Raw genomic sequence first — 26155 nt, 5'->3', positions numbered from 1 at the left:
TTCTATAGGTCGTCATCGGGGGCTTGTCAGTTCCATTATTTCTTTTTGTTGTTTCTGTAAACGCGATTTTTTAGATGGATGGCGGATTAGTGCTGCCAGCGACCCATTAGGCCGGGCTTTTTCCTATTTAAAAAAATTCCAAATATTTTAAATGTTAAGTGTTAATACAAGATAAGTAAAGACACAAAATCAAATAAGCAAAAGCGTGCTTAGTTCGGCGGGATCTTGGGAACTCACCACCATGGATTCTGCTAAAAATTTATGCAAAGTAAATTTAGTTGAAGGGCATAATTCTATTTTACATACCAAACTTCCTTCAAACCAGCAAAAATTAAAGCTTCTAGGAACCGAACGAGGATGATCGAGAGACCGGTTTACACGGGAGCAATACCTGGTTATAGACTGATTTGGACCGTATTTGCCACAGTTGTTGGAAGTCGTAACAGAACACCGCATGCAAAATTTCAGCCAAAAATTGCGGCTTGTAAGGGCTCAAGAAGTCAAATCGGGAGATCGGTTTATATGGGAGCTATATCAGGTTATAGACCGATTAGGACCGTACTTGGCATAGTTATTGGAAGTCATAACAGAACATTACATTCAAAATTTCAGCCTGACAAAAATTGCGGCTTGTACGGGCTCAAGAAGTCAAATCGGGAGATCGGTTTATATGGGAGCTATATCGTGTTATAGACCGATTCGGACCGTACTTGGCACAGTTGTTGGAAGTCTTAAGAGAACACTACATGCAAAATTTCCGCCAAATCGGGTAAAAAAATAAAAAAAAATAATAATTTGCATTTTTAGCATAATTTTACACAATGATTATGTCATTATTTGTCAGGGGTACAAAACAAATCTTGAATAAGTTTAAAAAATTACGACGGAAACTTGAAGAACATAAAAACAAGTAGAAAAGTGTTGAATTCGGCCAGGCCATGGGTTCTGCTAAAAATTTTTACATGCCAAATTTCTACCATATCAGGCAAAAATTTAAATTATCAACCGATTTAGACCATAATTGGCACGATTGTTGGAAGTCGTAACGAAACACTACGGTCAACAATTTCGGTTTCTAGGGGCTCAAAAAGTCAATTCGGGAGATTGGAATTTCTTGAGAGCTATATTAGGTTATAGACCGATTCGGACCATACTTATCACTATTGTTAGAAGTCGTAACAGAACACTACCTGCAAAATTTCAGCATAATCGCGGCTTATAAGGGTTCAAAAGTTAAATCGGGGGATCGGTTTGTATGGGACCTATATCCAAATCTAAGCCGATATGGCCCATTTTAAAGAAGTGTGGTGGGTAAATACACAAAATGTTTTTACCCGGTAAATTGGGTAAACACCCGGGTGTTTACCCATTGATCCCCAAAATTAAGTATTTATAATTTTGCAGTTATCTGGGCAATATAAACCATTTCGAAATAATCTTTTATGATTTCTTATTCTTTGTATATATACCTGAGATTCTGATCTAATAAAATCGCGCCCTGGCTATAAATAGCTACTATATAGACCGATCTCCCGACTAAAGTATCATCCAATTTCGCTGAAATTTGGAACAGTGAGTTGTGGTAGACTCCTGCTCATCAGAGTGAAATGTGGTGCAGATCGGACAATATATGAATAAAGCTGTCATAGACGGATCTCTTGACCTCCCGATATGAGGTATTAAGGCCACAAAAACTGCATTTAGTAACCGATTTCGATGAAATTTGAATCAGTGGGTTTCGATAGACCTCTGCACCCTTTTGTCGAATGTGGTCCATATCGGATCAAATTTGGATATACCATATAGACGTATTCCCGGTACTGCTCCTATAAAAATCGCATTTATTATCCGATTTCGATAAAATTGGAAACAGTGAGTTTTGAAACACATCCACACTCCTTCGTCGAATGTGATTAATATCCGACCATATTTGAGTATAGCTGCCTTTTGGACCTATCTCCTGAAATAGACTATTGAGGTCATAAAAGGAGCATTTTTCATCTGATTTCAATGAAATTTGAAAAAGTGAGTTTTAGTAGATCCCTTCACTTTAGCTATAATCAGTACCAGTTTTCATCGAAATCGGGTAATAAATGCACCTTTTATGGTATTTTACCCTATATCGGGAGGTTGGGAGATGGCAGCTATATCGATACATTGTCCGATCTTTACCACATTTCATAGGGATGGGTAGGCGTCTACCAAAACTCACAATGCGAAATCGGATGAAAATGCGCAATTAATTGCCTCAAGACTTTAAGTCGAGATATCGGTCAATATAGCGGCTATATACAATTTATTCCGATTTAATGAGATCAGGAAGCCAACTTTATACATAAAGAATAAAAAATTTTAAAAAAAGTCTTTTAAAAAAAGTCTCGGAGGGTCCACCACACCCCAAGAAGGACTTTTACAGACCATTGCAATGAGGGGTTTGAATAAGAGGTATTTGAGTGTAGAAAAATCCACAGGAAAATTGGAACACAATGTCAACTTAGGCAGCGATTAGCACTATCAGCAAAGAAAATCTATAGACTCATAACAATATGTTTAAAAAAAGCTCTACTAAATGGTATAAATGCCAAATTCTCAGCCGTTTAAATGCGATTGAAGACGAGCCTATTATTGAAAGGAAGTAAGACGTAGGTCAGTACAGCTATTGGTATAACGGCATAACGGGACACATTGGCATAACGGGACACATAGGACTACGAGCTCACTTATGTAAAATCGAAGCGACAAGTAATAGCATATGTACGGCATGCGCGGAAGATGATGAGACGTTGGAGCATTTCCTTTGTCATTGCTCGGCTTTCGCGTCTAACAGATACCGGCACTTAGGTGGAGACTAGCGATGGGCGATAGATAAATACCCAAAAGGCATTTACCCGGTAAATTGGGTAAATATCCGGGTATTTACCCATTTATACCCAAAAGCAGGGTATTTATAATTGTGCAGATATCTTGCGTATAAAAACATTTTTCAAAAAACTTTGGATGAATTCGTATTCCTGAACTTCTGATCTCACAAAATCGGATTTGAGCTATACATAGCCGCTATATAGACCGATCTCCAGACTTAAAATCTTCAGGCAATAAATAGGTAATTTTTTCATTTCTGTGAAGTGCGGTTCAGATCGGACTATATTTGGATATAGCTGCCTTTAGACCGACCACCCGATCTCCCGATATAGGAAACTGAGGCCATAAAAGATCCATTTATTACCCGAATTCGATGCAATTTTGCACAGTGTGTTCTGGTAGATCGCTACTCATTCCTGTCACATGTGGTACAGATCGGACCATATTTGGATATGGTTGCTATATATACCGATCTCCCGATATTGTGTAATGAGCCTATAAAAGGAGCATTTTTCATCCTATTTCGATGAAATTTTGCACAGAGAGTTCCGGTGCCCCTCTAAACCTTTTTGTTGAATATCGTCCAGATCGGACAATATTTGGATATAGCTGCCATAAATCCATAAAACGAGCAATTTTCACCATCCGATTTTAATGAAATTTTAAGCAGTGAGTTTTAATAGACCTCTAAATCTTTTTGTTGAATATCGTCCAGATTGGGCCATATAGGGAATGTGGACCAGATACTCTACACAATATTCTATACAATCTTCTTCTTATATCCAATATTCAATTTGTGTTTGTTTGTTTGTTCCGTATAGACTCAAAAACGGCCGAACCAATTACCTTAAAATTTTCACAGATTGTGTAGGTTGGTCTGGAAGGAAACATAGGCTATTTAATTTTTTTTTTTTTTTAGAGTACGAATTTCATACTAAAAGTTGGGCCCAAGTACCTGGGGGCCGCCCCAGCCCCAAAACCCCTTGAAATAGGTTTATTTGACGATCATGACAATATTAGACTCAAATGAAAGGTACGCGGGAGTAGATTACGAATAAGGTCAGGAAGTAGGAATAGGCTTTATAATTTATTGATATCGAATACTAAAAACACCACCCAAAATCTAAAGAGGACTGATAAGGACAATATGGGTATCAAATGAAAAGTATGTGGGAGTAGATAACGAATCAGGCAATCACGGATACATTGGACTCGGTTTGTTTGTTCCGTATAGACTGAAAAACGGCAGAACCGATTTTTGCGGAATTTTCGCTTATTGTGTAGGTTGGTCTGGAAGGAAACATAGCCTTATAATTTTTCGTTATCGGAAGGGTGATGGACCCTCCCCCTTATGCCAAAAACACAACCCGAAACTCCCCCAAATAGACATATTGGACGTTAATTTCAATATGGGGCTCTAATGAAAGGTATTCGGAAATAGATTTCGAATTTGGCATACAAAATCAAATCGAAATGTTGGGGATCACGACAACCCTCAAAAATGCCATTAGACCCATTATGACTATATGATACTTGGCTGAACCGATTTTCTTAAAATGTTCATAGATTGTGTACGTTTGTCTGGAAGGAAACATAGGCTATATAATTCTTAGATATCGGGTGGAGGCGGATCCTCCCCCCAACCCCAAAAACGCCACCCATATCCGAAAGTGGTCCGATGGGCACGAAAACGAATATGGTATTAAAATTTGTGTCCAAGTACCCAGCGGGCCGCTTTGTCCGATGTTCTCGCCATGATTCGAACGCGTTCAGCGTCATAGGCTGCAATGGCACGAATTCGATATCCGCATTCAGGGCGAAGTGTCCCCACCAAAAGATATTAGAGAGTTAAAGAAGGCGCAGCGGAGTGGGCCCGGTTCGGCTAGTACTCTATATTGGGAGATCGCTCCATATGGCAGCTATATTCAAATATGGTCCGATCTGGACGATATTACATAAAGAAGTATATAGGTCACTGTTTTAAATTTCATTCAAATCGGAAGAAAAATGGTCTTTTTAGGAGCTGAATACTCTATATCGGAAGATCGGTCTATATGGCAGCTATATCCCAATATGATTCGATCTGGATAATATTCAAAAAAAAAAAAAAAAAAACAGGTTTAAAGGTCTATTAAAACTCATTGTTTCAAATGTCATCAAAATCGGATGAAAAATGCTCCTTCAATGGGCTCCGTACTCTATATCGGGGAATCGGTATATATGGCAGTTATATCCAAATATGGTCCGATCTGAACGACATTCAATAAAAAGTTTTCGATGGGTACCGGAACTCGCTGTGCCAAATTTCATTGAAATAGGATGAAAACTGCTCCTTTTATAGGCTCACTAGCTGACCAGGGCTCGCTCCGCTGCGCATTCTTTTACTTTATATGGGTCAAAAGTTTCCTTGGAATATTTATTGTCGACAATTAACGAGCTTTTAGTGAATCAGAATCCCATATGATCTTTATTGGTCTACAAATTTAAGTTTGGATGTATAGTGTACTGCATTCTTAAAATACTTTATTTCAGCCCGATATTCTCATGATGTCTGCTGTAGGGGTGTTTTCGTAGGTGAGACACTTGGCCCCGAAAAAATTTCAGCATCGTGCTCTTCTCTCAAATACCATCTATTTAAACCCCATATTACCATTGGTTGGGGAGTTTACAGGATGAGGCGTCCCCCAAACACATGGCCCCAAAATAGGTTATCAAATTTGTTTTCTAATCTCCATTTGGATATCAAATTCGTATTCTACTCCCAAATTCGTTTATTTGAGCCCCATATTGCGATGGTCAGTAACAAATTGCTGTTTGTGGGGTATTTTGGGAAAATTTGTCCCGAAAGTGGGTATCAATTCTTGCGCTACAGCCCAATACCATTCATTTAAGCTCCATATTTAAATGGTTGGTAATTATGCCCGATTTAGGGGTGTTTTGGGGATTGGGGTGGTCCCCCAAACACTAAGCCTGGAAAATATATCAGCAACGTACTCTATTCTCATATAACTATATATCATTTATTTGAACCCCATATTGCCATTGCCCTCAAAATTGGATATTAAATTCGTTTTCTAATCTCATTTAAATTCCTTATTTGGCCCTAAAAACTATAAATATTTAGTTCCACTCTCTTTAAGACCCAAATTGTCTTGGTGAGCAAATACGTCTAATGGTGGTGGGACGTCCCCTGAACAGTTGGCCCCTAATGTAGATATCAGATACGTGGTCTACTCCCAAATACCTTTAATTTGAGCCCCATATTTCCATAGTCCGCAAACATGACCGGCTTGGTGGGTGTTTTGGGGGATGGGCGGCCACTGAGTGAGTTGGCCTTCAAAATATTTATCGGATTAGTGTTTTACTCTAAAAAACCTCTTATTTGAGCCTCATGTTGCAATAGTCAGAAAATACTTCCTATTTGGGCGGTATTGTGGGGGTGGGGTGGCCCCATAGACACTTTTCCCGACTATTGATATCAAATTCGTGCTTTACTCCCAAAGACCTTTCATTTGAGCCCCAAATTGCTATGGTCCCCCAAACACTTGGTCCCATATTTTGATATCAGATTCGTATTCAACATTCAAATACCTTTTATTTAACTCCCATATTCCCATGGTCAGTAAATAAGTCCTGTTTGGGGGGTGTTTTGGGAAAGGGGTGGACCCCCAGAAACGTGGTCCCACATATGAATATCAGATTCGTACTCTACTCGAAAATACCTTTCATTTGAGTGGGTTTCAGGGTGGGGCAGCCCCCCTAGGTACCCCATCCGAAAATTGGATACCAAATTTTTATTTTTAGGGTACTATATGAGAGCACACAAAATTTCGCTTAAATAGCACCACCCATCTCCGAGATCTGGCGTTTCTGAAAATTAGTGTAAGGGGGTAACCTATTTTCACCACGTAGTAACCTATTTTCACATCATCTGTGAAAATTTCAAGAATATCGGTTCAGCCGTTTTTGAGTCTATAAGGAACACACAAACATACAAACAAAAACAAATTGATTTTTATATATAAGATTACACAATATCGGGAGATCGGTATATTTGGCGGCAACATCCAAATATGGTCCGATCTGTACCACATGTGAAAGGAGTGGGTAGGGGCCTACCAGAACATACTGTGCCAAATTTCATCGATTTCGGGTAATAAATGAATCTTTCATGGCCTCAATATCCTGTATCGAAGATCGGGTGGTCGGTCTTAAGGCAGCTATTGTATATTCAAATATAGTCCGATCTGAACCGCACTTCGTTGAAATGAAAAAAGGTCTACCAGAACTCACTGTGCCAAATTTCATCGAAATCAAATAAAAAAATGAGAAATTTATTGACTCAAGACTTTCAGTCTGGAGATCGGTCTATATAGCGACAATGTATAACTGAAATCTGATTTTATGAGATCATAAGGTCAAGTTTACATACAAACAATACGAAATCATCAAAAAATTGTTGTAAAATGTTTTTATATCCAATATATCTGCAAAATTATAAATACCTAAATAAATACCCAACAAGTAAAAGGGTGCTAAGTTCGGCAGGGCCGAATCTTATATACCCTCCACCATGGATCGCATTTGTCGAGTCCTTTTCCGGCATTTCTTCTTAGGCAAAAAAGGATGTAAGAAAATATTTGCTCTGCTATTAGAGCGATATCAAGATAGGGTCCGGTATGGACCACTATTAAATTATATGTTGGAGACCTGTGTAAAATTTCACCCAATTCGAATAAGAATTTCGCCCTTTGGGGGCTCAAGAAGTAAAATAGAGAGATCGATTTATATGGGAGCTGTATCGGGCTATAGACCGATTCAGACCTTAATAAACACGTATGTTGATAGTCAAGAGAGGATCCGTCGCACAAAATTTCAGGCAAATCGGATAATAATTGCGGCTTCTAGAGGCTCAAGAAGTCAAGATCCCAGATCTGCTTATTTGGCAGCTATATCAGATTATGAACCGATTTGAACCTTATTTGACACAGTTGTTGAAAGTAAAACTAAAATACGTCATGCAAAATTTCAGCCAAATCGGATAAGAATTGCGCCCTCTAGAAGCTCAAGAAGTCAAGTCCCCAGATCTGTTAATATGACAGCTATATCAGGTTATGAACCATACTTCATTCAAATCGGATAAGAATTGCGCCCTCTAGAAGTCAAGAAGTCAAGACCCGAGATCGGCCCAATGTAGCGGCGATCAAGAATATATATACTTTATGGGGTCTCAGACGAATATTTTGAGTAGTTACAAACAGAATGACGAAATTAATATACCTCCCATCCTATGGTGGAGGGTATAAAAAAGGTATTCATTGGGTATTTACTCAATAAATACCCAAATATTGAGTATTTACCCGGTAGAAACCCATCTCTAGTGGAGACGCAATACCAGACATGGACCAGCTTAGGGGAGTGGTATTGAAAACAATTAAGGATTTTGTAAGTAGCTCGGAATTCCTAACTTAACATTTATTTTTAGAGGTGTCTTTATAGTTTTTAGAGCACACAACAAGCCGATTTCGGGCTTAGGTGTATGTCCATAGTGGCATGGGCCAGATTAATATCTACACTCTCTTTTTTTTTAACCGAACCTATATGTGGTTGCGCAAGGATCCGGAGCGACCTGGAACGGAGAACTTTTAAGTTATTTTATTAACATGATGAGTTTTAAAGTCGATATCTATCCTATGTCGATGGCAGCACTGCCATTTAAACTAGCGCCATCTTCTAACTGTTTTCAATAGGATCAACTGAATGAAGACGGCAACACGAACAGAGAGAGGGCAGAGTGGTAAAATTGATCTATCGGACCTTTGAATAAAGAAAAAAATATAGGAATTTACTTGGGGGGTTTGCGGTATTATTTATTTTTTAACTTTCTCACCTTAACAATTGGTGTTTTTGGTATTTTAAGTTCCAATCTTTGCGATGTATCAAAAGAAATAGATTAAATACAAACAATTTCTATAGAAAAGATTTTTGAAGAAAAATTTGATTAAACAAAATGTTGTCAAAATTTTAGAGCAAGAATAAGAAACAAATTTTTCGCGTGGTGTAAATGAAGGCACAGAGGAGCTAGTCTATTAAATAAAGATGAATTTGTTGGACATTGCTTGTTTTTTTTTTGTTTATCTGTTCCGTATAGAATCAAACACTGCTGAACCGATTTTCAGGAAATTTTCACAGATGTTTGAGTTTGAGCCTCCGGTGAAAAGAGGGTACTACATTTTATGATATCGGAAGGGGGTGGACCCTCCTCCTTACCCCCATTTTCAAAAACGCCAGATCTCGGAGTTGGGTGCATCGATTTAAGCGAGTAGATTAAGATAGTATCGATACTATCGATATTTATTATAAGAAATATCGAAAATATCGAATGTTGCGAATATCGATAGTTTGCCAGCTCTATATATTAGTATGCCTCCCATCCTATGGTGGTGGGTATAACAACCAGAACAATAAGTTTGCTAATATTGGCAAACACCTTCAGCTAATAGTCAGTTAAAACACTTCATGCAAAATTTCAGTCAAATCGGGAGACCTGTTTATTATAGAGTGATTTGAACCGTATTTGGCACAGTTGTTGGAAGTCGTAACTGAATACCGAATGCTAAATTTCAGCCAAATCGGATGAAAATTGCGGCTTGAAAGGGCTCAAGAAGTCAAATCGGGAGCTCGGTTTATATGGGAGCTATATCAAGGTATATATCGATTCAACCTTGAGAGACAAAACTAAATTTTGTGGATTTTCAACAAATTATTCGAAAAAAATAATTTTACGTTCAAAATTACTCCTGGAAGGAAAAATTACACCCTCAATTGAAATCTGTGAAATACTAAAAAAAATTTTTATAGAAAAAATATTTTGTAGCATATTTTTACTAAAGCTTATTACAACTGATTTTGCAGACTTGCTAATTTAAAGTTCATCATGTTGTAGAAGCAAGTAAAAAAATATTTAATAAATAATTTTTTAGTTAGTGGTAGTTTGTTAGTTAGTGTTAGAGTTTGTGTAGAAAAAGAGGTTTATAATTCCTTAAAATATGTAAGTGCATTTTAAGGACACTTTTCTTAGCTTCTAGTAAAACATGGGTATATGTTACAGTCCGAATTATGAAAATCTGTTTTGTTTACATTTTTGTACAAGCTGCAAACCGAATGGCTGTGTGTGAATTGGCGTGAAAACATGTATATATGAATTCACATATAAATATCACGTAGGCAATTATCTGCTAATTTGCTTTTTGATGGGCGGCTTAGTCAGTTGGGTTTGTTATGAGTTCGTGTGGACATCGTTACAGTGGATAGAAAAAAACTACGTGCAGAAAAAGAGGTAAATAGTCAAGTCCAGTTGAGGTGCCAAAGAGAAATTGATGATGATTTTAAAAGGTGAATGAAATAAAATGTAACAATTTTTGGAGACTTTTCTAGATATCCGATCCAAAGACATACATATTAAGTGTGAGGCAGCCATAGCGGCTACGAGACTTAAGGCGACGGGAAAATGGATAGAGGATAGGATCAGGTCCTACTAATCGAGGCGACGATAGAGAACCTGGAAGGAATGGAAGCGGTTTCCGATCGGACATCTGAATTGACACTTCAGGTCGAGTGCGAGGCACTGCTTTCAACGGCATAGTCTTGGGTTGATGGAATCCTACAGGGTGGCTGATGAATATTGCTACAATGATGAATATTGCTACATTTTTTTTTCGGTGTATGGAATACATTTTTCTTTTATTCATGTTAAATTAAATTATTAAATTAATTATTAAATTATTATTAATTAAATTAATTAATTAATTAATTAAATTAATTATTAAATTATTATTATTAAATAGAAAAAAAGTTATTACATTTTTTTTTGGTAGCGGCTTTCATCAGCCACCCTGTAGTATTGCCATCTGGAAGATCACTTTACACGATTGATTCAAAGCTAGAGGACAGAGTCGTCCTGGGTGTCTACATTGAGAAACCAGGGACTGAGATATGGTTTAGACTGACTGACCATAATACGGTCCTGTAGGCGATCGGGCGGTCCGGGTCGATCACAGAATGCGTGAGGTAGTGTGGTGCTATCGCGAGGACGCAGGACGAAGGAGATTAACGTCTTCTCTGACGATGGCACAATCCGCGTCGTTTGGTTGCCAGGTCATAGCGGAGTATGGAAGAGTAAAAGAGCAGATGATTGGGCAGTACATGCCAGAGGACTGTCAATAAACCTGCTAAATCCGAAGCCTTTCGGGGCGACGCAGTCAGAGTTAAGAGCGTGGGCTACGAACGCCCATGCAATACCGGGAATAGCGAAAAGGACGACAAAAATTCTATGGGCAGATCCGGATAGTGAAAAGACGAGGCTATTACTGAAAGGAAGAAAGCAGGAGGTCAGTAAAGTTTTCGGTATCAAAACATGACACATAGGACTTCGAGCTCACTTATGCAAGGTCGGTGCGGCAATTAACAGCATGTGTAGGGCATGTGAGGGAGATGATGAGACGTTGGAGCATTTCCTATGTCATTGCCCGACTTTCCCGGCTAACCGACACCCGCACTTAAGTGGGGAAACAATACCAGACATAAACAAACTAAGGGGCGTTGTATAGAAAAGAATTAGGTATTTTGTAAGCAGCACGGATTCCTTACATAAATTTTCTTTTTCGAGGTTACTTAACCTATTATTTATGTATTTATTAATTAAAATCTATTATTCATGCATTAATTAATTTTTTTACATTATTAATTTATTGTTTTACCTATTTATTTATTTCTTTATTAAATTGTTTCTATGTTTATGTTAATATATATTATATTTTATACAATATATAAAAATCAATTTATATTTGTTTGTATGTTTGTGTGTTCCTTATAGACTCAGAAATAGCTGAACCGATTTTCTTGAAATTTTCACAGATGGCGCATAATGACCCTGTGGTGAAAATAGGTTACTAAATTTTGTGATATCTGTTACTCTACCCCCAAATACCCTAATTTGAGCCCCATATTTCCATAGTCCGCAAACATGACCGGCTTGGGGGGTGTTTTGGGGGACGGGCGGCCACTGAGTGAGTTGGCCTTGAAAATATATTAAGGGATTAAATATCTGTCATATTAATGCCCAAAGCCTGAATAACAAGCTTGACGAATTCAAGATGATTTTTGAGAACTCTGATATTGATATAGTGTGTGTATCGGAGACATGGCTGAATCTATCAACACCTAATGCGTTTATTGATCTCTCAGGATATAGCGTGCATAGAGCTGATAGATTACGTCGTGGGGGCGGCACCGCTCTGTATGTGAGAAACTACCTGAATACTCAGTTGTGTACAAAGTCTAACCCAGGTGGCCCAATTGAGTGTGTTTTTGTTGAGGTGTCTGCTGCCGATACCAAGCTCCTAGTGGGGTGCGTTTATAGACCGAACATTGTGGTTGCTGGGAACTTCAACTCTAATGTTTTACAGGACACGGGCTTGACGTTTGAAGTGTCTTCCTTGGGGCTTTTGCCTGTCAATTCAACAATTCCCACGCATTTTTCCGCATCCTTTAGCACGCTTCTCGATCTGTACTTTGTTAGTGACACTTCGAAAGTCCTCCTATACGACCAACTGTCAGCCTCATGTTTTTCGAACCATGACTTGATCTTTTTATGTTATGAATTTGAGCTCACCACGACTAGGGAAACTTATTCATATAGAGACTTTGCCCGTCTCGACCATGATTTTTTGCTTTCGAGTGCTGTGCTTATCGACTGGGATCTGATATTTCGTATGGAAACTATCGATGAACAAACTGACTTTCTACAGAGAAATATCCGTGACCTACAGGAACTTGCGGTTCCACTCAAGACTAGAGAAGTGTCCTCCAGATCGAAACTGTGGTTCTCCCGGGATATTCGTTCGGCTATTCACGTGAGGAATATGTCGCATCGCAGGTGGAGACGTTTCAGGACGCCTGAGTTACATGATGCCTTTCGCTTAGCAAGAGACCATGTCAATAAGTTGATTAAGATAGCCAAGAAAGACTACTATTACAGACGCTTTACCTCTGCAATAGGCTCCAAGAGAACGTTGAAGGTTATTCGAGACATAGGAATTGGGAAAGATACTAATAGATGTTCAACAAACTTGGACATCAATGGGCTTAACGATGCTTTTGTTAATGTCCCATAGATCCCAGTTGATCCCAATTTCTATGGCTTCAATATCCCCCCCTCCCTCGATGACGACTCTGGTTTTGGCTTCAGCTGTATTGGTCCCTCCGATGTCCTTGAGTGCGTCGCGACTGTAAAGTCTAACGCTGTCGGATCTGATGGCATTGATCCTAGATTTGTAAGACTCTTGCTCCCCCTTATTATTTCTCATGTAACCTATGTTTTCAATAGGATTTTGACCACGAGTTACTTTCCATTAGCGTGGAAACATGCCAAAGTCATCCCACTGCCTAAAAATTCCAAGGAATATAGACCAATTGCGATTCTTTGTTACTTGTCAAAGGTCTTTGAGAAATTGTTGTATTTGCAAATGTCGTCTTTTGTCAGCGAGAACTCTTTGTTATATGTGAGACAGTCCGGATTTCGACCTTACCACAGCTGTGTAACTGCCTTGGCAGAGGTCACTGAGAGGATCAGGGTCAATTTGGAGAATGACAAGATAAATTTCCTTGTTCTTCTTGACCATTCTAAGGCATTTGACACTGTGGATCATTCCTTGTTATGTGATAAGATGAGACATCTTTACAATTTTTCCTCTACGTCCGTTCGTCTTATTTTGTCGTACCTGTCACACCGGACTCAGTCCGTCAGTTATAAGTCTTCTCTATTGGCACCTCTGCTTGTTTCAAAAGGTGTTCCTCAGGGATCTATTCTGGGTCCTCTTCTCTTTTCATTGTACAGTAACGACTTGGCGGGTCAATTGTCTTATTGTGAGGTACATATGTACGCTGACGATGTACAAATATATATCGGCAGTCCGAGGGATGAAATTGCTGAAAACATATCTGCTTAATCATGATCTGTCAAGAGTCAGCACGTGGGCGAAAGCCAATGGCCTGTGTCTCAACCCTGTAAAGTCCAAGTGTGTGGTTATCAGAAACAGGCTGTCTCGTTTTTCATGTGATGTCGGTATATTCATTAACGACTCTAGATTGGAAATCGTTCCTCATGCAAAGAACTTGGGCGTTGTTATTAACAGCACTCTGACTTGGAGTAATCATATCGACTGTGTCGTTGGTCAGGGATATTCAAAATTGCGTGCTCTTTGGGCCACTCAGTCGGTTACTCCGCTGCGGGTTAGGTCTCTCTTGGCAAAGACTTATCTTGTTCCTAGCATTCTCTACGGCTGTGAGTTATTTGCTAATTGCGACTCGGTAAGTAGACGTAAGTTAAACACCTTTTTTAATAGCGTTACTCGTTATGTATTTGGCTTGAGACGGCACGATTCCATCTCTGAATACTGTTTATCTCTGTATGGCGTCTCCTTACAGCACTTTTTGTTCCTAAGATCGCTTACTTTCCTGCATAAACTGATCTACACGCAGGCACCACAATATCTGTATGGATTTATTGATTTCGCCAGATCTACTAAAAAAAAAAAATTCCCAAAATGTATCGGAGGCTTGTTTCTGAATGGCATATGTTCATATTCGCTGTACGTCTCTGGAATTCTCTTCCTAACGATCTGCAATTACTCAGTAACTCGGAAACATTTAAAACCAGACTTTGGAAACATTTTACTGCATTAAGTTGATGAATGTTAAGACTCATTTATATATTTATTTTATTCTTCTATACTTACCTTAATTTCTTTTTTTTCGGATCAACTAAGTCTACTAATTCCTCTTTAATTGATAAATTCACTTTTGTTTTTTTTTCTTTTAAATTCAAATCTACAAAGCCACAATTGTTAGTTTTTTCCGTAAGTTATTCATTCAAAATCTGCGATGTATTGTATAGCTATAGATTCTTAGTTTTAAGTGTTTACTATGTACAATTGTTGGAGATATTACCCGCACTTTAATTATAAGAATTTTATATTCTTGTTGTGCGGGTGTAAATAAATAAATTACAAATTACAAATTAGTGTTCTACTCTAAATCCTTCTTATTTATTTGAGCCTCATGTTGCAATAGTCAGAAAATACTTCCTATTTGGGCGGTGTTGTGGGGGTGGGGTGGCCCCATAAACACTTTTCCCGAATATTGATATCAAATTCGTGCTTTACTCCCAAAGACCTTTCATTTGAGCCCCATATTGCTATGGTCGTAAATTTGTCACCTTTGGGGGATGTTTTTGGTGAGAGTCGGCTCCCCAAACACTTGGTCCCATATTTTGATATCAGATTCGACTTCTACATTCAAATACCTTTTATTTAAGCCCCATATTCCCATGGTTAGTAAATAAGTCCTGTTTGGGGGGTGTTTTGGGGAAGGGGTGGACCCCCAGAAACGTGGTCCCATATATGAATATCAGATTCGTTTTCTACTCGCAAATACCTTTCATTTGAGTCCCATATTGTCGTGATTGGTCTAAATATATGTTTGGTAGGTTTTAGGGTGGGGCAACCCCCCTAGATACCCCATCCGAAATTTGGATACAAAATTTTTAGTTTTAGGGTACTATATGAGAGCACACAAAATTTCGCTTAAATCGCACCACCCATCTCCGAGATCGGGCGTTTCTGAAAATGTTGGTAAGGGGGAGGGTCCGCCCCCCCTTCAGATATCAAACAAGTAAAAGCGTGCTAAGTTCGGCCGGGCCGAATCTTATATACCCTCCACCATGGATCGCATTTGTCAAGTTGTTTTCCCGGCATCTCTTCTTAGGCTAAAAAGGATATAAGAAAAGATTTGCTCTGCTATTAGAGCGATATCAAGATATGGTCCGGTTTGAACCACAATTAAATTATATGTTGGAGACCTGTGTAAAATGTCAGCCGATTCGAATAAGAATTGCGCCCTTTGGGGCTCAAGAAGTAAAATAGAGAGATCAATTTATATGGAAGCTGTATCGGGCTATAGACCGATTCAGACCATAATAAACACGTATGTTGATAATAAACACGTAAACCCTCCACCATAGGACTAATTTCGTTATTCTGTTTGTGACTACTCGAAATATTCGTCTGAGACCCCATAAAGTATATATATTCTTGATCGTCGCAATATTTGATGTCGATCTAGCCATGTCCGTCCGTCTGTCTGTCGAAGCACGCTAACTTCGGAAGGAGTAAAGCTAGCCGCTTGAAATTTTGCACAAATACTTCTTATTAGTGTAGGTCAGTTGGTATTGTAAATGGGCCATATCGGTCCATGTTTTGATATAGCTGCCATGTAAACCGATCTTGGGTTTTGACTTCTTGAGCCTCTAGAGTGCGCAATTCTTATCCGATTGGAATGAACGTGTTTTGTTATGATATCCAACACCTCCGCCAAGTATGGTTCAATCGGCGCAATTCTCATCTGAATGGAATGAAATTTTGCAAGACATGTTTTGTTATGCAATCACGACAATATGGGACTCAAATGAAGCGTATTTAGGATTAGAAAACGTATCTTATATCCAATTGTCGGACCAAGTGTTAGGGGGACCACCCCAAACCCCAAAACACCCTCAAATCGGACATTTTTACCGACCATGGTAATATGGGACTCAATTGAAAGGTACTTACGAGTAAAATACAAATGTGATATCCAAATGTGGGACCAAGTTTCTGGGGCTCCACCCCTTCCCCAAAGCACCCCCAAAATAGGACTTACTTACTGACCATGGCAATATGGGGCTTAAATAAAAGGTATTTGAGTGTAGAATACGAATCTGATATCCAGATGTGGGACCAAGTGTTTGGGGCCGCCCATCTCCCAAAGACGACAAATTTACGACCATATCATTATGGGGCTCAAATCAAATCTTTGGATGTTAAGCACCAATCTGATATCAATATTCGGGAAAAGTATCTATGGGTCCAACACCATAACACCACCCAAATAGGAAGTATTTGCTGACCATTGCAATATGAGGCTCAAATACAAGGTATTTTAGACTAGTAAAAATTTCAAGAAAAATGATTTAGCCCTTTCTGGGTCTATAAGGAACACACAAACAAACACAAATTGATTTTTATATATGAGACTAGCTGAACCCGGCCCGCTTTGCTACGCTTCCTTTTACACTATATAAATTATAACTTTCTTTTCAATAACTCTTCTTTGCATTCACTATGTTACGTATACATTTTGCGGCCATGTTTTAATAGAACTTTTAGACTATTGTGGAAGCTTGTTTAGGGTAGGAGGGTTAAAAAATAATACCGAAAACAGTCAAAGGTTAGTTCCTATATTTTACTTATTCGAAGGACAGACAACTTGTCAAAACAGTAGTGAAAAGCATACAATCAACTTTGAACTCACTCTCCTGTACCTCTCGCTCTCTTTTTTTTCTTTGTTCGGGTTTGCTTTTGGCTATTCAAATAATTTCTATCTCCCAATAGATGGCGCTGAATTTGTTGTTGGTTATGGTCCCTGTTGGTTCCCATCACATTGTTATCATTTTGCCTATTTTTAAATTCAATCGAATTTCCACTTCTGTCGACCTATCTGATGTCGCCGTTGCGCATGGGTAAGATTCTTCGGCTTACCCATGCCAAAAATATCAAAAAAAAAATTTTTGAGCACTGGATATTCCTTCAATAATAGTTGCGACAATAATCATTATCCATTTAAGACTTTAGTATAAAAACTTACGGCTTAGACCACTAAATTTGTTTTTTCTTTTTTTATCCCCCATTATAATCTAATTTCGTCATTCCATTTGTAAAGCATCGAAATATTCATCTGAGACCCAACAATGTATATATGTATATTTTTGATCGTCTTGACATTCTAAGTCGATTTAGCCATGTCGATCCGTCCATCTGTCGGAAGCACGCTAACTCTCGAAGGAGTAAGGCTAGGCGCATGGAATTTTGCACAAATACTTCATATTAGTGCAGGTTAGTTGCGATTTTAAATGGCTCATATTGGTCTATGTTTTGATATAGCTGACATATAAACCGATTTTGGATCTTGACCTCTTGAGCCCTTAAAAGCCGAAATTCTTATCCTATTTGTCTCAAATTTTCTATAAGATATTTTGTTATGGCTTGCAACATCTGTGCTAAGTATGGTTCAAACCTGTTTAAAACTTGATATAGCTCCCATATAAACCGATCTCATAATTTGAATCTTTGAGCCTCTAGAGGGCGCAATTCTTATGTGATTTGGCTAAACATTATTTTTACGACTTCTCCTATGACCTTCCACATACGTGCCAAATATGGTATGAATGTGTCCATAACCTGATATAGCTTCCATATGAACCGATCTCCCGATTTTAATTCTTAAGCCACTATAGGGATCAATTCTTATCCAATTTTGGCTGGCATTTTGCACAATGACATTTATTATGGTCTCCAACAGCCAAATCAAGCATGGCCCGAATCGGTCGATAATCTGAAATAGCTCCAATAACTTTGCAATTTTGATCCATTATCCTTTGTTTGCCTATAAAGAGATATCGGGCAAAAAAATGAAAAATTGGATCCATGGTAGAGGATATGTAAGATTCGGCCCGGCCGAACTCTTCACGCTTTTACTCGTTGTCACTCGATTCGTTCGCCAAGTCACTGTAAGCAGCTATTTTCCATTTATAAAATCAGCTGACTTGGCGTACGAATCGAGTGACAAAACGAAAGAAAACTGTGTGCTTATCGACACGCCACTTGGGATCGACTATAAAAAGGATGTTTCTTATTTGGGAGCTAAATTTTCAATCAAACCCGCTCCACAGAGCTTTCACTTTCAATATGCATAAAAATGTCACCTCTGTAATGTAACCTACTCTCCAATAGCTCTGATTCTGCGTACGTTCGTTGAGCCTTGCCCTCTAACAGTTTAACACAAACTTGGATATTCACACTCTACTAAATAAATTTTTGTCTATAGCAAAGATAGCAACTTAAACTACCTGTAACACTTATTGTTAAAAGTTCTCCGTTCCATGCCGCCCCGGTTCCTTGCGCAATCACATATTTGACATTTTAAACATTTTGAGTCTATAGATTTCCTTCGTCTACGCTGCTACTCGCTTGGAGCGGCTTAGCGCCTATAAAATTTGTCATCATGTGTTAGTTGTCTATAACTGATTATATGACTACCTGTTGAATAGTAATTTTTTAGCCTTTTTATACCCTCCACCATAGGATGGGGGTATACTAATTTCGTCATTCTGTTTGTAACACCTCGAAATATGCGTCTGAGATCCCATAAAGTATATATATTCTTGATCGTCATGTCATTTTAAGTCGATCTAGGCATGTCCGTCCGTCTGTGCGTCCGTCCGTCTGTCTGTCGAAAGCACGCTAACTTACGAAGGATTAAAGATAGCCGGTTGAAATTTTGCACAAAAACTTTTTATTAGTGTCTTGACTTCTTGAGCCTCTAGAGGGCGCAATTCTTGTTAGATTTAACTTAAATTTTGCACGTACTGTTTTGGTAGCATTTCCAACAACTACGCTTAGTATGGCTTTAATCGGTCCATGGTTTGATATAGCTGCCATATAAACCGATCTTGGGTCTTGACTTCTTGACCCAATATAGGGCGCAATTCTCGTCAGACTGAGATTTTGCACGTAGTGTTTCGGTATCACTTCCAACAACTGTGTTAAGTATGATTTAAATCGGTTCATAATCTGGTATAGCTTTCATATAAACCTATCTTGGATCTTGACTTCTTGAGCCAATAGAGCGCGCAATTCTCATCCGATTTGGCTGAAATTTTGCATGAGCAGTTCCGTTATGACTTCCAATAACTGTGCTGGGTATTGCGCAAATCGGTATCTAAACTGATATAGCTACCATAAAAACCGATCTGGGATCTTGACTCTTGAGCCTCTAGAAGGCGCAATTCTCATCCGATTTGGCAGAAATTTTGGACATCGGCTTCTCTCATGACCTACAACATACGTGTCTAATATGGTCTGAATCGAATAATAGCTTGATACTGCTCCCATATAAACCGATCTTCCGATTTTGCTCTTGAGCCCCTACAAGGCGCAATTCTTATCAGAATGAACTGAAATATTACATAACTTCTAAAGGGTGATTTTTTTGAGGTTAGGATTTTCATGCATTAGTATTTGACAGATCACGTGGGATTTCAGACATGGTGTCAAAGAGAAAGATGCTCAGTATGCTTTGACATTTCATCATGAATAGACTTACTAACGAGCAACGCTTGCAAATCATTGAATTTTATTACCAAAATCAGTGTTCGGTTCGAAATGTGTTCATTCACCGTTCAGCGATGAGGCTCATTTCTGGTTGAATGGCTACGTAAATAAGCAAAATTGCCGCATTTGGAGTGAAGAGCAACCAGAAGCCGTTCAAGAACTGCCCATGCATCCCGAAAAATGCACTGTTTGGTGTGGTTTGTACGCTGGTGGAATCATTGGACCGTATTTTTTCAAAGATGCTGTTGGACGCAACGTTACGGTGAATGAACACATTTCGAACCGAACACTGATTTTGGTAATAAAATTCAATGATTTGCAAGCGTTGCTCGTTAGTAAGTCTATTCATGATGAAATGTCAAAGCATACTGAGCATCTTTCTCTTTGACACCATGTCTGAAATCCCACGTGATCTGTCAAATACTAATGCATGAAAATCCTAACCTCAAAAAAATCACCCTTTACAATGTTCAGCATTCATTTATGGTCCGGTTCGGACTATAACTTGAAATAGCTCCAATAGCATAACAGTTCTTACTCAATATTCTTTGTTTGCCTTAAAAGAGATACCGCGCATAGAACTCGTATTTAAATCAATTCAAACTGTCATATTAAACGATTCTCAGTGGTAAAGAACTAATTTGCCGGTCTTTATATTAGGCGCGCTGTCGACTGTTCTTAGTAATTAAGCCATGTAAAACTTTTGAACATGAAAGCATTGCCTAGCAGCACGTCGTTTGGACTTGTCTAGGAAAAGAAGGCTCCTTGTCGATGACGGCCACCTTGATGTTAAGGTTTGCAACTGCTCCTATCACACAGAATGTCATAACTTTGGCGGTATGGCGGCAGTGTCCTGTTAGGTCATTATAATTGATCAACTGTATTGGGGTGAGGTGGTCCGCTAGATATATCAGCAGAGTAAAGATATCATATTCGCAATCCACAACCTTATACTTTGAATTTAACCCCATATTGTTATAATTGGTATATACAGCAGTTTGGTGGGTGGCGCTTCACTCCATTTGCCACTTGAGCACAAATTTGAATGACGCACTTCACTTTAAAATAATTACCACTTGATCCCCTATTGTTTTGATGGGTCAAATAAACTATTGGAGGCGACTTAAGGAGGTGAAGCACAAGCTAAATTCTTGGACACAAAGCTTAATGTCATATTCGTAATCTGCTAACAAATACCTTTAATTTGAGGCTCATCTAGCTAGGATCGAATTATATTCCCATTTGAGAGTGGGGCGACTCCCAATTACTTGGACCTCATTTTTTTATAATATTCGTAGTCTATTCCCGATTACCTTTCATTTGAGTCCCATATTGATATTTACGTCCAATATGTTTGTTTGTTGATTCCAATTTTTAATGCCATATTAGTATTCTACTCCCCAATACCTTTCATGTGATATCCATATTTCCCCTATCGGTCCACTTTTGATTTTAAGTGGTGTTTTTGGGGTAACGGAGGAGGGTCCGCCCCCTTCCAAAATCAACAAACTAAAAAGCCTTTTCCTCCTTCCTGACCATTTTCGTAATCTACTCCCGAATACCTTTTATTCGAGTCCCATATCGTCATTATCGTCCAATAAACCTATTTTAGGGGGTTTTGGGGTCGTGGCGGCACCCTAGTTACTTGGATCCAATTTTTAATATGAAATTCGTAGTCTACTCCTGAATACCTTTCATTTGAATCCCATATTGTCCCGATCGGTTCACTTTTATTTTGGGGTCGTACTCTTAGGGTAAAGGGGAGGGTCCGCCCCCTACCGATATCAATAAATTTTATAGCCTATTGCTCCTTTCGGATCATTCCCCACAATCTGTGAAAATTTGAAAAAAATCGGATCAGCCGTTTTTGAGTCTCAAACAAACAAACACAAATTCATTTTATATATATACTAGCTGACCCAGGCCCGCTCCGCAACGCCTTCTTTTACTTTATGTGGAACAAAAGTTTCCTTGGAATATTTATTTTCGACAATTAGCTTTTAGCGAAATACCATGCTACGAAAATAGTATATCGCTTGACTAATTGTTTAACAATATAAGTGCCTTTGTCCAAATCCCATATGACCTTTATTAGTCTACGAATTTAAGTTTGGATGTAAGGTGTACTCCATTCTTAAAATACTTTATTTCAGCCCGCTACTCTCATGATAAATGATTTAGCGGTGTTTTCGGGAGTGAGGTGGTCCTCCAGGCACTTGACCATTAAAAAAATATCAGCATCGTGCTCTTATTTCAAATCCCATTTATTTAAACCCCATATTGCCATTGGTTTAGGGAGTTTACAAGTTGAGGCGTCCCCCAAACACATGGCCCAAAATAGGTTATCAAATTCGATTTCTAATCTTAAATACCACATCATGTCAATGTGGAGCTTAAATGAAAGGAATTGGGGGGTAGAGCAAGAATTGATACCCATTTTCAGACCAATTTTTTGGGGGTCTACCCCTTTCCCAAAATACCCCACAAACAGCAATTTTTTAGTGACCATCGCAATATGGGCTCAAATAAAGGTATTTGGAAGTAGAATACGAATTTGATATCCAAATTTAGGACCATGTATTTAGGGCATCACCCCTTTCCCAAAACACCCCAAAAGGAAAAAAATTTTTGACCATACCAATATGTGGCTCAAATGAAAGGTTTTTGAGATTAGAAAACGAATTTGATAACCTATTTTTGGGCCATGTGTTTAGGTGACGCCTCATCCTGTAAACTCCTCTTAACCAATAGCAATATGGGGTTTAAATAAATTGTAAATATTTGAGAGAAGAGCACGATGCTGATATCTATCTGGGGGACCACCTCTCCCCCGAAAACACCACTAAATCAGACATCATGAGAATATCGTGCTGAAATGAAGTATTTTTAGAATGGAGTACACCTTACATCCAAACTTAAATTTGTTGACCAATAAAGATCATGTGGGATTCAGATAAAGGCACTTATATTGTTGAACTGTTGGTCAAATTTGCATGGTATTTCACTAAGAGATCTTTATTGTCGAAAATAAATATTCCAAGGAAACTTTTGTTCCGTATAAAGTAAAAGAAGGCGCAGCGAAGCGGGGCCGGGCAGCTAGTAATATATATAGATAAACGTTTTGGATAATTCATTTAGAAATGCGAATAAAAACGATATGCAAGTATTATCAAACAATTAAATTTGTATTTTCAGCTTCACTAAAACTAAAAAAGTTAGTGATCATTAATTAAAAGTTTACTTTTAATCAAAGTTTACTTTTTTGATTTTGTGAAAATTGTACAAGTGAAATAAATACATATTTGCAAATTAAACAATAAATATTTTAAATAATTAAATATTTTAATTAAACAATAAATATTTAAATAATATAAAAGCTTTGGGTAACGTTTTCATGGGAACAAGTTATTTCTACTACCTAGTGCTAATAAAACCTTACTGTTATTTATTCTCCTTATACCTGACACGTTGCAATTAATTTTCATAAAACAGTAAAAAGAAAAGAGTGTTTCGGAAATACATCACTATTTCCAAATATGTCATTTATAGGACAAGTTTTGTATGAAATTGGCATTAAAACGCAAAAGAAATTTCCTTATAATTATGTTCAAAACATGCTGAAATTGTGTTCAGATATCCCAACATCTTGAAATTTTCAGATAGATTTTAGGTCACTCGCATATATCTAATAAATAAGAAATTGTGTATACCAAACGAGACAAAAAATCTGTAGCGCCAAATCATGGTAAATTTTATTTTATTTATTTAAATTTCCATTCATTTGGGGTTCCCGTTTCTTTGAGCGTGCTTTGCAAATAGAACTTTTCCTAGTGTTTGAAGGGAAACGTTTCAGTGGCTAATCTTTCAAACAATAATTTTCAGCAGATTTTCTGTTGTTTTAGCGCAAATGTTGTTTATACAAACAAATTGATTTAAATTCAACTATATTCGTACATTTTTGTGCTTTATCAGTAGAGGGGTGCTACTACTCCACGGGCATTAAAAGTACTATAGCACAGACTTTTCCAGCCCTGTTGCGAACTTGTGTAGTTTGGTGGAGTGGAGGAGGTTCCAACCATTCGTTTTGGAATGTATAACACGCGCACTCATATCCATGAATATAAAACTCCAACAAAGAGAGCGCACAGCAAAATAAGGCCATGTACTCGCAATTGCAAGTGGATGTCAACTTGTGTGCTCATGCCAGGCACAGGTATGATATACAAAGTATAATATAAATATATGCATATATCAACTAGTATTTGTCGGCAATATGGTGGTAACACATTTCATAATTAAGCACCCCTTATGTTAAAGTGCCAACGACATCAATGCCGACTACTGTGCCCTTTGTGGGTACATTGTCTTTGCAATATATACTTAGAAGGGTGTGCAACTGTTCTCTTCAACAATCTTGTCTTCAATTAAATGCTAAAATTCGTGGAGAATTTTAAGTTTCACATACAAATTTGGTAGTTGGTTTTTTCTGCGATTTATTTTTTTCGGTGTAAAATAGCTTTTTGTTTTGCTTTTGAATAATATTGTTGTTGTTGTCGTATGTTGGCTTGCAAGACGAGCGCCTTTCAGCAACAAATTTGTACCTTGGGTCCTTGTTGCATGAAAATTAAAAAGTTTCGTCGTTGGTTTTGCGACAAAAGTTGTTGTTTTTCAAAATTATTTTTATCTGAGCAACTTTTTGCGCAGGCCCGGAGACCTCGAAATCATTCTTTCTTAAATACGTAATTTTCAAAATACAATATTTTTTTTAAATTTCAATGAAATTGTTTCTAAATTTCCTTTAAACTTCAAAATTTATTTATATTTTTTTCCAATTTTTTTCCAAATTTTAATTAAATTTTTTCTTGAGACACATCATCGAAACGTTTTTCTTACGACAAAATTTCAATAAAACTTTTGAAAAGACAAAAATAAATGAAATTTCTCTAAAATACAAAATTCAATGAAAAAATTTTCGAGATTTTCTAAATAAAATATCAATACATTTTCATTGAATTTATCTCTAAGAAAAATTTATTAAAAAATAGTCCTTAAATAAAATGTTTTGTTGGTTGGTAAAGAATTATCAATATAGGAGCAATAAAATAATTATTGACAATACTAAAAATCTGAGATTTTAAAGACCCAGAAACCCCGATTTTAGTATCCCGAACTCATGTCACTAAATGGTTTTGAATTTGAAGTAATTATTTGAAACTAAACAAATCAGTGTTTTTGCTTGTTGGGGAGATGATCATTCATTTCATCATTTTTAGCTCGTTTCTCTTTCGAGACGAGTTCAATCATCGAAAATTTTTTTGTAACGTAAAAGGAAAGCCAGATACCACAACACACCAACCACGGTGTTTCGTCCTTGGTTAGGGGACTTACGCAGTCATATAAGGTGTGGAGGTTTCAAGGGCCATACAAGTTAGGTCGTACTTTATAGCAAACTAAACCGGTCCGGCTCCATTCTTAAAATACTTTATTTCAGCCCGATATTCTCATGATGTCTGATTTAAGGGTGTTTTCTCGGGGGTGAGATGGTCTCCCAGACACTTGGCCCCGAAAAATGTTAGCATCCTGCTCTTCTCTCAAATACCATTTATTCAAATTCATTTTGCAATTGGTTTTGATGGGAGTTTACAGGATGAGGCGTCCACCAGACACATGGTCCCAAGATTGGTTATCAAATTCGTTTTCTAATCTCAAATACCTTTCATTTGAGCCACATATTGGCATGGTCGAAAAATGTTAAATTTTTGGGTGGTGTTTTGGGGAAGAGGTGAACAGAAAATTGGTCCTGAAAGTGGGCATCAATTCTTGGTCTACACCCCAATTCCTTTCTTTTAAGCCCCACATTGACATGGTCGGTAAATATGCCGGATTTAAGGGTGTTTTAGGAGTGGGTTGATCCCCCAAACACTAAGCCCTGAAAATATATCAGCAACGTGCTCTATTCTCATATATTTGAGCCCCATATTGCCATTGGCTTCAAAATTGGATATCAAATTCGTTTTCAATTCTCA

At 37.9% G+C, this 26155-nt stretch overlaps 1 protein-coding gene across 1 annotated transcript in view; it reads right to left on the bottom strand.

Annotated features, from left to right (window-relative positions):
- The window catches only part of LOC131997022 (uncharacterized), a 123606-nt gene that overhangs the window by 54800 nt on the left and 42651 nt on the right, over positions 1-26155 (bottom strand). The window lies entirely within an intron of this gene.

The sequence above is a fragment of the Stomoxys calcitrans genome, chromosome 1, assembly GCF_963082655.1.
Source record: "Stomoxys calcitrans chromosome 1, idStoCalc2.1, whole genome shotgun sequence".
Taxonomy (NCBI): domain Eukaryota; kingdom Metazoa; phylum Arthropoda; class Insecta; order Diptera; family Muscidae; genus Stomoxys; species Stomoxys calcitrans.
The sequence above is the reverse complement of the archived record's forward strand: the minus strand, read 5'-3'. Positions and strand labels throughout refer to the sequence as shown.